The following is a 12,548-nucleotide window of genomic DNA, read 5'->3' as shown; positions in this document are numbered from 1 at the left end:
ATTGATCTGTTTTCATTGTGGTTCCTTGGCAAGTCATATAATTTGTTTTTCTTTTCTGGATTTACACTCCTGAAGCCGGGCATTTGATTTATGTGTTGGTCCAGGAGTAAAGGCACATAAATTACAAAAACAGAGCTGGAGAATTATATTTCACATCCTCCTTGTTGAAATATAAGGACATACAGTAGGGGATGAATACACATGAAGCTGGTTGCATGGACAACCATTCAGCAAGAGACAGTTGTTCATATAAAAGTTGTAGTGAACAAAGAAGCACAAGGAGGCATCAAATAATAATAGTGTGAATTGCAATTTTCCCTTTTTCATTAATTTTCTTAATCATATGCTATCAAAGTATACAGTCTCTGTGTGCTGGAATAAATCCACTAAAGCCATCTCTTAGCCAGCGAGACTAGACTTCAATCTCAGGAAGAATAAACATGTGCATTAAAGGGAAAATCCAAAGACTCTGAAAAGATCTGGGGACTTGAAAAAACGTAAGATTTTTCAATACAGGAATTTTGTTTATTTTAAAGTATAAAGTTGTGACGTCGGTAAGTTGGACATATTGTACAAACAAGTAGTTTTTGTTTACCCTTTCTTCTGTGTATTTATCTAATAAGTATATTTTGCTGCCTTTCTTTTTTTCCACATGTTGGGCAATATCCTGAACCCCAAATTACCCCTGATGGCTGTTCCATCAGTGCATGGGTGAATGTGGAGAGTATTGTAAAGCAGAGTGGTGTATATATGCAGCCCATGTCATACATGTTATGGTTTTCTTTCTTTACTTTTTGGATCATGTATTTTTATGTTTTATAAAGATTCAAAACAGAATGAATACAATGGTTAAAAAAGATCTCAAATGTAATGTTCTGCACTGTTGCTTTGTTGTAGAGCTGTGAGCATTGATTCACTCAGCCTCTCTCTCTCTCTCTCTCTCTCTCTCTCTCTCTCACAAACACATTGACAAGAGGCATTCAGGGTGTTTGTTGACTCACAGATGATGCAGCAGCAGCCTGGTGTTGCTCTATAACCGCCATATTAGCATGATTCCAGGCTGCTGTATGAAGAGGCCTGCTGTGAGCCACTGAACTGGGCAGGGGGTGTCTCAGGGGCCTGTACAGTTTGCCCGTCAAAGACCCTCACAAGCTTCAAGGTCCTGGAAATGCATGCATGCACAAACACACCCAGCAACCCACTGGTAGTGAAACATGAATAAATTTTCTGGATGAAGTTGACAGATTGGAGCATCCAAAGCAAACAGTGAGGCGGAGAGTGTCTCCAGCGTGTCTGCGCATGTTGCCAGAAGGAGCATAAATGAATGAATCATTACAATGCATGTTGGAATTAAATGTATTCTATTCCTCCTGCTTTTATGAGACAGCTATTAAGCCAAATGGAAGTCGTCAGCAAGAGAGGTACAATTCCTTAGTCATGCTATTACAAGGTGGGCGGATATAACTCAGAAAACTTCAGCCCCCTCCAAGACCTGACTTCAAGCTCTCTGACATCCTTAAGGAGCTGAGTGATCTCATCCTAAGTCAGTACTCATCACCACAGCCCACCATTACAATGCAGTGGAACAGGATATGAGGAGCTTGACCGGGATTTTGTGGGAGTGCGTGCCACCGAGCGTGAAAATCCCAGAGGCACCGAGAGCCAATGATCGTTTCCAGGAAAGCCTTTGTTTTTTGTATGGTTGCATAAAACAGCGGGAAAGTGCCCACACAGACGGCTGCCAACCCCCACCCCACCCTGCTGCCCACACCCAGCACACATGAAAACTGGCAAGACACTGGTGAGTGGTAATACTCTGGCCTCTCTGTACATACCTGAGATCTGTCCTCCACTGTAAACTCTTTGTTGTAGTAAAGCATTTCAGTGGGTGGGTGGTGGGGGGATACTCAAATTGCTTATGGACAGCCTAATTAAATTCCAGACGTAATCGTTTTAGAAGGAATCTGTTTCTTGCAATGTGAAACCGTCTCAGGTTACTGCAGCGGTCGGACAAACTCTGTGTACAAAGGCTTTTTCAGTTTGTAATGTCACTTGAATTCCAGTTGCCACACAGCAGAGAAGCAGCTGTTGGGCCGCCATTGTTAGTCCTATCTATTATTTAAGTGCTTTGGACATTACGCCGTCGGTTACTCCGTATGTTACTGTGACTGCTGAGATCACAGGGACTGCCCTTTGCTGTGAGTTTTAACGGTATGATCATTGGCTATCACCATATCACACCCCTTTGTATACTTTGGGGCAAAGACAACACTGAGTGTAAAGGAGCTTGACGATTGGACATAGCAGGTGTTGAAATAACATGAAAAAAGTAGCATTTACTGGGGATCAGTTTTGGCTGTAAGAAACAATTATCATTATCAATGAATCTGCTGCTGAAGATGTAGTGCTGCTCAGAAGGCGTATCATAACCTCTTATCTTGTAAATGCAATGATGGCTGAAGCTCTTGTCAAGCAACAATCGCCACCACCTGTCAGAAACCATGTCAGATGCAGAGAAAACGTACAAATAGCCCCTTTAAGTGAAAGCACATATTAAAAGCTTGAAATGTTTGAGAAGCTGGAAATGACACATATTTAGAATTTTTGCTTGGAAAATGACTAAATTGATAATCAAGATTAAATCAATCAAATGAAATTGTTGAAGCTCTAGAATCAGTGATAACATTAGCAAGCTAGACACACTAGCTAGTTAGGCATTTAGCTAGCTAGGGGCACAGGGGAAGAAGGCTTAAATTATGCTTAATAGCTAACATGATGCAGGATTCTTATAACAGAGGTAAAAAGATGTGCAGAAGGTGACTCTGAATATGTTGCTAAGTTGCTAAGGGTTCGGAAAAGTTGCTGACTCAAGCCACAGTCGTTAAGTTGTGAGGACTGGATGCAATTGCTAAGGTTAGAAAAAAAAAGTCCTGGAATTACAAAGTGATTGAATCTTTGAACTGAATAAAACAATTCGAACTTGAAACTGGAAATTTGTAACTCCACCTCTCTTAGACACTGTTTCAACAAATGTGTCCAAAACTGTTTTGGAAATGGAAAAATGCATATGCTATCTGCAGTATACTTATAGTTTATATTTCCTCACACAAAGAATTAGGAGAATTCAACTTTAATCTGTGATTTATCAAGAGCTGCAGGCTTCCCTCTGTCTGTATGCTACAACTCTTTGTGCCAACTATGAACTGCAGCAACATTTCCACTCATACACAAAAACTTCCTGCCAGTGCAAAGGCTGTTACCCTTTTGGCTGCTTTAGTGTGAGTATGTCAACATTTCCATACACTCCTGAAGTTTAAACCAATCCAGTGGCATGACCCCAGAGTGTAAGGAGAGTCAGCGGTTGAGTGTTGACGTGGAGATTATAGATTATCCACATGATGTATAGCACTTACTCAGGCTCTGTTGTTGCAGTGGCTGGAGTACAGTAAAGAATCCCTCAGTGTAGATAGCCCTGATCAGCAGATAGAAGGGGAATGTTAACTATGTGACTGATTACAGGGAGAGTTTCAAATTCCTTCAGCACACTTTCACAGTTACCTACAAATTAGTGGTTATTTGAACTCAATTCCTCATCATAAAATTGGCAAAATAGTCTTATTATGAAATTAACAACACTTAATAAGAAAGTAATGACTATTATATGTGGCCAGTTGCTTATGAATAAGATTACAATGAATATTAGATATATAGCTGGGAAAAGGACTTGATCAAACCTGATGTAAAGTCATTTGCAATGCCAAACTAATTTCTAGATAAGGCAAATCACATGAAAAACTATAGAAAATAATTATTTAACTGCATGCAACTCCTGAAAGTATCGTCATGAATATGAAGATTCATGTTGAAACTGTCAAAAACAAATTGACACTTATTTTCATTTATGCAGCCATGTCCATTGATCACAATATTGTGGTCCTCTGTTCAAACAGAGATTGTTTTGAATGTTTTTGTTTTGTATATACGTGTTCAAGCTGGGGCAGCACTATAAGAAAGCTGTGTATTTAATTGTATGTATATGTGTATGTTGCCTTCATGATATGTCTCTGTTTTGCTGTATTTGAGATCTTATACATTTTTGAAAAACTGTAAAAATCACCTCAGAACCTCTCTTTTCAAGCTCTTCCTCCATTAACCTAAGACCTAAAACTAACCATGTGGTTTAAGGAGATAACTGACAGTGCTACACGGCATGGCAAGAATCACTGAAGGGTTCAGTTCACTTCAAACAATGTAGCTTGTAAATCACAGGAGAATCTCTTCTTAAAGGCACATGGCGTTTCAGTTGTTGTACATCAAGTTGATATGGTGCATGTAAACTGTTAATTCACACATCCAGCAGACACACAGCAACTTTAGCAATCATTGACCTGTGATTGTGTCCACCTGACAGATCCAATATTCACCCTTCTTTTACCTCTAACTCCTAAAAAAACAGACGAGTCTTTAACTGTTAAATGCTCCACACTAGATAGTTACTAAGTTTGTCTATAAGCCGAAAGACGCTAAAAAAGCTATGTAGAGTTGAAGGGAACCGCCTTTGCCAATCATTCAGAAAAATACTGATTAGTGCAGCTTTAAGATCATCTTCTGTTACAGAGCTGTGTTCAACTCCCCGACTAACTCCTGCAATGAATGTGAATCTGATCGCACAAGTTGAGAAAGATGAAAAAAATTGTTTTAGGAACAAACTATTTTCCCAAGCATGCTTGCTCAGTAGCTTCTGCCTTACAGGAACTTCTCTCCAGAGACGGTCACAGTGCAAATGATATAATTATTTTTGAGCTGCAATAACAACAAAAGCGTTGAGGTACAAACCACAGGAATTAGAGCAACACATTATCTAATGCTGGGGATTCCAGCTTTCTCCGCCTCAAGTAACTTCTCACTGGAATTGAGGGTTATTGAGATTCATCACTTTTCTATGGGTGGAGAGGACTTCCTGCTTGGCCTGACGCCAGGATGTCGCCCTTCTATCTCAGTTAGGCAAGATGGATTCAGTCCAAACACTGTTCAGTCAAACGTTTGACAACGTTTTGGTTCTTTTTGTCTTTCCTCCATAACACCATGCAGAAACACATCCAGTCAAGCAGACCATCTGGAAACAACTTATTCCCCCTGTCAGCTGATCTCCCCATCTGAAGGCTACGTGACCTCCTGACCTTCCAGCAGATCTACTCCAAATAAAATGTGCGATGGTGCTGCAGGCGCTCCCGATGAAGAGGGATCAGTTGAAACAACAGCACAGCGCTTCACAACAAATTAGCAGCCAGCTCCAGGGTTTTATAGCCCTGACTGGGCAGAAAACAAGCTGTTATGCTAACGTTTCATGTCTACCAGTCATTTTGGTTCAATAATAACTTGCACACTTTTAGACAAAGGCAACCATTGTTGAGAGGATTACCTATTTCAGCATGTCTTGGATAATATTTTTATTAACTAAACAGAATAGCGTCAGCGAATCAGAAGCCGATGTTTGATGTGGATGGTTGTAACGCGATCTTAAAATGATATTCACTTTATCGTCTTCATCGCTGGCCCACGACACTAACCGGCTGCCAGCTGCTTTGTCTGCATGTCAGACCGGCCCCGGCGAAGAAACCTCACCGGGACGAGAAAATAGCCCCCGTTTGTTCCTGCTCGGCTGACTTCAAACATGCTATTCTCTCCAGATAGAATCACTGTCTGTTTGGCTTCGATGGAGGAGCTGAGGTGAACGAGAACAAGCATTCTCACCTGTCACCACATAGTTGATGTTTAACAAAAAGGGGTTTGGACAGCTTCAGTGTGAGCAGGCACATTGTAAAGGCTTTCATAGAGCATGCTGGAAGAATAAGGGATTGTATGAAAATCACAAGATGGGGAAGGAGGGCTAAATTATTGTATTCTTTTTTTAGTAAAAAGAATATAAAACCCCCTGTGTGGGCTCATATTAGGGTCAAAATGAGCTTGTTACGTGATGTTAACAAGTAAAAAAAAGTTTTTTGTTGTAAATCAACCTTTGTAAACCTGTAAAATAAATCTAAACGAGAAATACAAGTGTGTGCAAGTGTTGAAAACATTTGTGTTTGTAAAAACAAAGATACTATGAATAAAAACTGTGAAAAAATGATATAGTGGTGAGGTTACACGTTGAAAAACTGAAAACAGAAAACTGCACGTAAAACATCTTTCAGTGACTTTGTGTAACCTCACCACTGATACCAGTTGTTTACAGCTTTCTTTTTCTTTCTTTTGTACAAATATAAATCTTTTCTACTTCTACTTGTGAATATCAAACTTTTTGGTTTTTCTCTTTATTAATCTCTTTATTAATCCCAGATTTATTTATCTATAACATTTCCCCTTTTCATATTTATTGTATATTGTAATAATTTTCATACAGTCCCTATGTCAAATCACAGCCATCAAAAGCACGGCTGAAGACCTGTGGCCGTGACTACCTGCACCCGCATGATGAAAGAGGTGATGGCTTTGACACCTGAGTGAGTGCAGATGAGGGGAAGATAAGGTCAAATCCTCCAGACAAACTGGTTACCCCCTCAGGTAGCTGCTGAAGCAGAGGTATGCGTGCTAAGTGGGCAGCTTTGTTTCATCCTTGACTTCCAAATACACAACACAGCTGGAGCTAGACAGCCTGCAACACAGGCCACGGAGGCCGAAGGCAGAGCAGACAAAACAGATTGTGAGGTAGATAGAGTCTAAACAGGCATAACTGAGGTTCAAACAATGCATACCACTAATAATAATAATAATACTTTATTTGTATTGCACTTTTCAATACAAGTAACAAAGTGCTTCACGTGAGTCAGATATAAAACATCCAAACAAATCAAAGTGAAATGTAAATGAACATAAACAGACATCACACAATAAAAGCTTCCTTAGAAAAATGTGTGTTAAGAAGTGAAGGAGATAAAAGTGAAGTGACTGAGACTCTGATTCCTCTGGCAGCTTGTTCCAAAGTTTAGGGCCCTGTCTCCTTTGGTTTTCAAGCTAAATGGAGTTAATATTCAAACTGTAATGACCAGTTCCATTCCAAATTTACAATCTAAAAGCACAACAAAGTGCAGTAGTGCAGGAAAAGACCTGCAAACCATTCACTGCATTGGGGAAACTGCCAGACAAAAATGATGCCACGTACAAGGAACTATGACTGAGTCAGATCTTCATTAACGGATGCTTTAATGCTTTTGAAACCAACTTTCAGAGGCCTCACAAGCTGGCTTAAAGAATCGGTGGGCTAACCAAGAGCTGAATGCTAGCAACCTCGAAGCACACACGCACGACAGCCAGCTCCAGTGCTCGACCTAGAGGCCTGCTCCCCGAGACAATATTAAGAGCATGGGAATACAAGAGGGAATACTGAAAGAGCTGATCCTGGCCGTGGCAGACTACAACCCACGGAGTACAAGGGAACGAAGTGATGACTTCGCGCTTTTCAGGATTTAAGGCTAATTCTCCGCAATGGAAGAGCCCTGCTACGTTATTTTGTTGTTCTATATTTTCTATTTTGAAATCACTTGAATAAATTGCATGCCATTTCAGATTTATTCAAATTTGATTTTTGTGACAGCCCTAGTACTATTCCCTATAGTTGACTATATTCGCATTCTAGCATGCAAAAGATGAAACATGGCGTACATCATTACAATGATTACAAAGCCACTCCTTCCTATCCAGGCTTTTATATCTTCCATCTATCTGACCTTTATATCTGACATCAGAGATTCTGATGTCACCAACTCTGAAGTTACAATCATTTCTGTTTGCATGGGATACTATAGATACTTTACCAATTTAAACTTTTGTTAAAATTCAACATAAAGATTAATGTTCAACCAGTTTCACATTTTTGTGTGAGCCAGGGATAAAATAAGCCAAAGTCATGGTACCCGCTTAACCTGCAAAATCAATGGCACATACACACCACAGATACACAAGTTAAGCAAATAGTCTTACATTCTCCGACCTGATTTCACACGGTCAATCCTTCCAGCACCCATTCACTATGTAAGATTGATGTTTAAATTTTAGGTTAGAGCATTTTTTTGCAACGTGTCAGAGAGGAGAAGGGAACTGCAGAACTGGGTGATCATTCTCTGTGGGGCCATGAGTAACACCTTTAACTTTACGCATTGTCATTTGATTCATTCTTAATACAGAAATATGCTTATAATATACTGAAAAGCTTTTCCAGTATATTATCTCTTGCAAACATTTCAGGAGCATACAACAGAACTGATGTATCAATGTGTCAAAAATCCAAAATCTAATATCTACTAGTAAATCAAACCATAATAAGGGCAATCTACAGCATCTTGTCTGTCCAGATAAGAAATAATCCACAGAGCATACTGACTGTTTTAATAGGGAGTAATGATAACTCTTCCCAGTGGTTATCCAGAGGAACTGATACACTGTTTCTGGAAAGACACCCTGCTTTCTTTAAATAACCTCGACTGTACTCAGATGGAGGCAGAAACCTCAAAGGCAGATCATTCAAAACCTGAACAGGTAAAACCAAAAGTATCTGCATGCCTATATAATTAGGTGTAAGTGAACCAACTTTCAGGCATAAAGAGAATGATGAGAGGAGAGTACAAGAAAAGACAGACAACGAGATGCAGAGCCTTGTGAGCGAGACGTCAACAGGGATCTGATTCAGCACCCAACCTAAATCTAACCTTTGACCCCAATATGTCTAATATGTCTGGCCAGACATTCACATAGAATAGTCCTCTTGTGTCAAAGAAAAACACAGGTGAGCTAACATTCGAACCAAACACCTTTTCACAGCTACATTATGTCATAACCTAGCAGCTGCAAGTCAACACCAGACGGAGCCACTGACCCAGCAGCTCAACACAAATAATTCTAAACTAAGATGACTGGATAATGAATAAGTTAGTGCCTTGGTCAGGTAAATCACTTCCACTGAGGCAATGTAATATCTATTAGTTTTAGCTTCTGTTGTTATTCCACTGTGGTTTCTGTTGGCCACGTGCTCAGCCGGTCCCCGGTGTATCCCCAGCTAGCTTAATGTGTTATCCAGTTGGCTCATATGACTGTATCAACAAGACCTGTTTTTGCTCGGTGCACTTTCAGTTAGTGTGACCCCCCCCCCCCCCCCCTTCACCAAAACAGGTCCCTCCAGCACACGGGAAAGCCATCTGAGAGCCCAAGAGTCAGGGGCCAAAGTGTACCTCAGTGAATAGCTGATGTCCTTGTAGCATCATAACATTTTAATGTCCACTAGTAGAATAAAAGCATGACATGATCACGCTTGAGGCTTGAGTGATGATTCTGACATCAGGTCAGTGTTTTTCTTTGCCGTAGAGCCTGGTTCTGGTGGTGTCTTCATGAGACCGTAAAAGTCTTGTCTTTATTTTTATCCCGATCTCCCTTCTGGCATTAAAGCTTCTCTTACTATTAATTATTTTGTCCACTGAAGTTAGCATGCTAACCAGCTAGCTCCAGCCTGGTTGGCCCGACTCATCAGCTTCCAATACCGAGTCAATGGCGTGCTGTCCTGAAGAAGTAGCTGGTCAGAGGGTGTATTATAACCTTATGTATTGCAAATGCAGCAGTGGTTGAAGCTCTTGGCAAGACTGCGGTGTAAACAGCTGTTAATGCTAACATTGACTATGTAGCATTAGCAAAACAACAAATAGCTCCTTTAACTCCTGCAGGGTGGAGGTGGTTTTTTGTGTGGTGGTACATTTTGAAATGATATAATTTTATTATCAAGAATAATTTCCTTTGAGCACTTCAACACATTTATTTGCATTTGTTATTTTCAAGTGTTTCAAGTTTTAAGTGTTTAATTATAACCTTGGTAGTGTGACGTCAGAGGTAGTATGATCTATACGGAGATACATTTGTGTCATAGTTCTGTGCACAATGGAACATTTGGAGCAAGTGTCTTTTTCTGGTTAAGTCAGGGAGATAAACATTGTGGTTGTTCAAAGTAAACAAAGGTTTTGGTGTGGTTCAGGTTAGGCAATTAAAACTTGGTTAAGGTTGGGAAACACCTCCTCATCTTACTTTCTGCTTTGCTGTACTCATTTGGAACTATATTTGTATCTCAGTTCTGAGCTAACAATGGGATACTTTGAGAACAGAAAAATTATGTTTTGTAAAGAAATGATTATCACTTAAAGAATCAAATAGTCTAAGTTCAGTAAATTTATTTGCATGTTGTCTATTATCGCCATAAGCACACAATAATACTCAAAGTCTCAATTATGCAGCCACTTTTGACCATGTGAAGCATTCTACCGTTGGACAGCTGTCTGCCAGTTTCAATTACAGCTTTTGAGATATTAGTGATTGGATTTATTTCTTTAATAATTCATGAATTACAAGAGATATCAACAAGATGTTTAGAAGCTAATATGGTCAAGTCATGAATGATATTTTCAAAGTGGAATCATTTTTCTAGCGATGATCATATTGGAAAAGTATTGGAAGCGATTTTTGTAATCATATTACGGCGCCCCTAGTGGCCAAACTGCATGAAAATCTGCAGTCTCATTCATGGTCTCTGTGAATCTGTGCCAAATTTGGTTGCAATCGGATGAATGATGTTGAAAAGATTTGACCACACCCGCAAAAGTTTGTTAGCAAATCATAGAGAAACAATAACATAACACGTGATATTTTTCTCTTCATTTTTCTTCTATGCCTCACGGTTGCTAAGCTATTAGCCAAAACATTTCCCCATTGAAAGCCATTTGAAAGAGTCTGACGGTCGTATTGTGTGATTACCACACACAATGACTGTGAGGGGGGGCAGGAGAGATGAGGACAAACAGAAGGATGAGTCAACAGGGATGATCAGAGGAACCTCTACTTTCATCACTCTTTAACTCCCCCACTGAAGAACAATCCATCTACTGTCTCTGAACACACACCCATACACACATCCTCCAGTGTCCTCACTAACATATTGATCTTATTTGCTGGTTGTGGCAGTAGGGGGGTTCTTTCTCTGCCAAGCTCCTGATCCAAGGCCAGCACACAGAGCTTGGCGCTTCCTACCAGCCACTAATTCCATTACAGCATATGTGAACTATGTGACTTTCAGCTCTGTAGGTGTGTTGTGGTGTTGGCTTTGACCACAATGTAAGCTATCCTACATGCAGAGCACATTGTAGAGAGGTTCTGCAAGCATTTAACTAACAGATCATTACCATCAGATATTAAACAAGGAAGTGTGGTCAGCATGTAAATAAGAAAAGATAATGATGTGTTTATTGTTCATGCATGTCTACGATAGAGATGTCACGAGAACCGATCCTTCAGGACCAAAACTCTGAAAATCCTGACTGAACATGTTCTTCTACAGAATCATAGGTGCTAAAGGTAGATATCAAAGGTTCTGCAGATGTGAGTCTTCCAGGACTGACGAGGGCAGTATAACCCCACAAGTGTCCTAGTCTGACATCAAACTGGAATAGAAGAAGAAGACAGGCACAGTAAACAACAACAACAACATGTGGAGTGATGGTGTCAAGTGCAAGTGAAGGAACAGGTCCACCACAAAAGCAAAACATGCCAGCACTGGTGTATGGAGATATTTAGTTTTTGACACAGATCATCAGGGACAAGTTCTACATGACCAAAAGCCAGGATGTAAACAGTAGTACGAAAGGAGGAAACACAGCTCACAAAATGTCCTGAAATGTTACCATTATTATTTGTGAATTGGAATAGCTACAGTTTGGTGCAATGGTCCACATGACAGCACAACAACACCAGAGAGTTGTGGAATGGGATGAGGACCATCACAGCCAGGCAACATCAGGTGATGTGGACAAGGCCAATGAGTTCAACCTGTTCTACAACAGGTGTGACACAGCCTCACCTGTTCTCTCCCCCACTGCTTCAGCTGCAGCTTCTCCTACGGCATCTCCTCCACAACCTGAGACTGCAGCTGCAACTCCCTCCACACTGGGGTCAAGTCTCCTGTCCTTTACAGCGGAGGAGGTGAGGGCGGAGCTCAAGAGGCTACGTCCTAGAAAGGCAACAGGCCTGGATGTTGTGTGTCCGAGGCTGTTAAAGGACTGTGTAGCCCAGCTGGCCGAGCCTCTCTAAAGGATCTTTAACTTAAGCCTACAAACAGGGAGGATCCTGGTCCTGTGGAAAAAATCATGTCTTGTTCCGGTCCCTAAAGTAGGATGACCGGCTGAGATAAATGACTACAGACCGGTGGCCCTCTCATCACACATCATGAAGACCCTGGAGCGGCTGCTTCTCCACCTTCTGAGGCCACAGGTTGAGCATGCACTAGAGCCCCTACAGTTCACCTACAAAGAACATATTGGAGTGGATGATGCCGTCCTTAACATCCTCCACCGGGCCCATTCTTACTTGGATGAGCCAGGTAGTTACATGAGGATTATGTTCTTTGATTTCTCAAGTGCTTTTAACACCATCCAACCCCCCATTCTTAAAGACAGTCTTCTGGGGCAGCAGCATGTCCGACATGAACACAAAGAGACTGGATAAGCTGGTCAAAAAGGCTG

Source organism: Seriola lalandi, unplaced genomic scaffold, assembly GCF_002814215.2.
Source record: "Seriola lalandi dorsalis isolate HSWRI2012SDOR001 ecotype SW California unplaced genomic scaffold, Sedor1 jcf7180002054694, whole genome shotgun sequence".
NCBI classification, from domain to species: Eukaryota; Metazoa; Chordata; class Actinopteri; order Carangiformes; family Carangidae; genus Seriola; species Seriola lalandi.
Note: the sequence above shows the minus strand (reverse complement) of the source record.